The following is a 3,336-nucleotide window of genomic DNA, read 5'->3' on the forward strand; positions in this document are numbered from 1 at the left end:
AATAAGCCAGTGGAAAAAAGGCAAATCCTGCATGATTCTGCTTGCATGGGGCACCGAGAACAAATTCATAAAGACAGAAAACAGGGTGGTGATTTCGAGGGGCTGGGGAGGGAGAGAGTGGAGCGTTCATGATTAATGGGGGACAGAGCTTCAGTTTTGCGAGATAAAGAGGGTTCTAGAGATGGACATGCTGATGGTCACACAACAGTGTGAATAAGACTTAATGCTACCGAGCCGTGTGCTAAAAACTGGTTAAGATGGTAAGTCTGTGTGATCTGTACTTTGTCACAACTTGAAAAAACATGTTAAATAGTGTATGTGGCTACGTAAAGGGGACAGCCGCAGTTAAAAGAGCTAGCAAGGAAAAACCGCCACAGGTTAAATTCACTCCTGCAGACGTGGTAGGCAAGGGAATTGATATCACCACAAAGAACTGGTGCTTTCGGACTCTGGTGCTGGAGAAGCCTCTCGAGAGTCCCTTGGACTGCCAGGAGATCAAGCTCCTCTCCACCTGCGGCGGTGGACACGTCCACCCTGCTGAGCTTTCCTGGCAATGTGTTAAAGTCTAAAATAGGCTCATCTTTTTTTTTTTTTTTTTTAATTTTATTTTTAATTGAAGTGTGGCGTTTCACGGTGTGGTGCCAGTCTGCGGCACAGCAGAGTTACACGCGTGTACAGACGTTTTTCCTCGCTCTTTTCCATCATGCTTCATCGTGGGATAGTGAGTCCGGTTCCCTGTGCTCTCCAATCGGACCTTGTTGTCCACCCTTCTCCCTGTAACAGCTTGCCTCTGCTAATCCCGAACTCTGGCCCATCCCTCCCACGTGCCCGCCCCCAGACTGTGTTCTCTGCGTCCTTGAGCCTGTTTCTGTTCTGTAGATAAGTTCATTTCTGCCATATTTTAGATTCCACACATAAGCGATACCGCATGGCATTTGTTTTTCTCAGTCTGACTTGCTTCACCCAGCATGACAGTCTCTAGGCCCATCCATGTTGGTGCAAACGGCATTATTTCATTCCTTCTTTCCTACGGCTGAATTCCGATGTGTATATGTGCCGTATCTTCTCTATCCATTCTTCTGTTGATGGATACTTCGATTGCTTGCATGTCTTGGCTATTCTGATGGCTGATGCAGTGAACACTGAGGTGCATGTATCCTTTCAAATTAGAGTTTTCTCCAGATACACGCCGAAGAGTGGGATCGCTGAATCATATGGTAGTTCCAGTTTTGTTTTCTGAGGAACCTCCGTGTTCTTCTCCATAGTGACTGTACCAGTTTACATTCCCATCAGCAATGGAGGAGGGTTCCCTTTGTTCCACACTCTCTCCAGCGTTTATTATTTGTAACAGACTGGTTCCAAATAGGAAAAGGAGTACGTCAAGGCTGTATATTGTCACCCTGCTTATTTAACTAATATGCAGAGTACATCATGAGAAACGCTGGGCTGGAGGAAGCACAGGCTGGAATTAAGACTGCCGGGAGAAATATCAATAACCTCAGATATGCAGATGACGCCACCCTTATGGCAGAAAGTGGAGAGGAACTAAAGAGCCTCTTGATGAAAGTGAAAGAGGAGAGTGAAAAAGTTGGCTTAAAGCTTAACATTCAGAAAACTAAGATCATGGCATCCGTCCCATGGCAAATAGATGGGGAGACAGTGGAAACAGTGGCTGACTTTATTTTGGGGGGCTCCAAAATCACTGCAGATGGTGATTGCAGCCGTGAATTAAAAGACACTTACTCCTTGGAATGAAAGTTATGACCAACCTAGACAGCATATTAAAAAGCAGAGACATTACTTTGTCAACAAAGGTCCATCTAGTCAAGGCTATGGTTTTTCCAGGGGTCATGTATGGATGTGAGAGTTGTACTATAAAGAAAGCTGAGCACTGAAGAATTGATGCTTTTGAACTGTGGTGTTGGAGAAGACTCTTGAGAGTCCCTTGAACTGCAAGGAGATCCAACCAGTCCATCCTAAAGGAGATCAGTCCTGGGTGTTCATTGGAAGGACTGATGCTGAAGCTGAAACTCCAATACTTTGGCCACCTGATGTGAAGAGCTGACTCATTGGAAAAGACCCTGATGCTGGGAAAGATTGAAGGTAGGAGGAGAAGGGGACGACAGAGGATGAGATGATTGGATGGCACCACCAACTCAATGGACATGGGTTTGGGTGGACTCCAGGAGTTGGTGATGGACAGGGAGGCCTGGCGTGCTATGGTTCATGGGGTCGCAAAGAGTTGGACACGACTGAGTGAACTGAACTGAACTGAACTGAATGGAATCTTTTTAATGATGGCCATTCTGAGTTGTGTGAGGTTGATACTTCATTGTGATTTTGATTCGCATTTCTCTGATAATTAGTGACGTTGAGCATCTTTTTACATGCCTACTGGCCACCTGTATGTCTTCTTTGGAGAAATGTCTATTAAGGTCTTCTGCCCGTAAAACAGGTTTTGGCCCTGCATGGAGCAGTTCCACCTGTGGGACTCACCAGAGCACTCTTGCCTCTCTCGTGGCCACTGCAGAGACATTTATGAGGCAGTTAAGTAAAATAAGTGAAGTATAAAGTAAGTGATGTGTAATCTGTACCCTCACATCGTAAGAAGCTGCAAGTTACAAAAGCGTGCAGTGAAAAGTAAAACCTGCGGTGCAGGTGGCTGCAGGCTGCAGAAGAAAGCCAGCTCCCATCCGGCACCGCCCTCGGTGCGCGGGGCGTAGACGTCCCCAGGCCCACCCCGCATCGCAGGACTCGCTGCAAGGACTCAGGTACCGCTGTGCTCCCAAGCCCGTCCTCAACGGTCACACCCCGTCCTGTTTTCATCCTCCTACCCGGGAGCTGACGTTCGTCCCTTTCTCCATGAGATATTAGAGTTTTGAGTAACGCTCCCCCCAACAATTCCATTTGTGAGCAGTTACTAAGAGGGCAATTCTTCCCCGGAATCCTACACAGATTGCCTTGTAAGGAGGAAACGTTCCTCAAGGCGCAGAGCGAGTGGGTGCGGGCGTCAAGCGCGGTTTGTTCCCTCCGCACCCTCCTGTCACCTCGCGAAGGTGCCGAGATGTTCCCGAGCCCACACGCCCCTCCCTGGGGCCCCGCCGCGCCCGGCTCCGCGCCCCGGCTCCCGCCGTTCCCGCCCGGGCCGTTCCCCTGGCAACAAGCCTGCCGGCCTCCGGGTCAGAGGTCTGCAGGGAGAACAGCCCGCAGCAGTGGGCGACCGAACCAACCGGTCTGCGGAAGACTCAGGCCCGAGGAACGTCCCCACAGGCCTGGGTGTGTGTGTGTGTGTGTGTGTGTGTGTTGTGTTGTGGTAAAAAGTCGCATCATATAAAA

This window comes from Cervus elaphus, chromosome 4 (genome assembly GCF_910594005.1).
Source record: "Cervus elaphus chromosome 4, mCerEla1.1, whole genome shotgun sequence".
Lineage (NCBI taxonomy): Eukaryota > Metazoa > Chordata > Mammalia > Artiodactyla > Cervidae > Cervus > Cervus elaphus.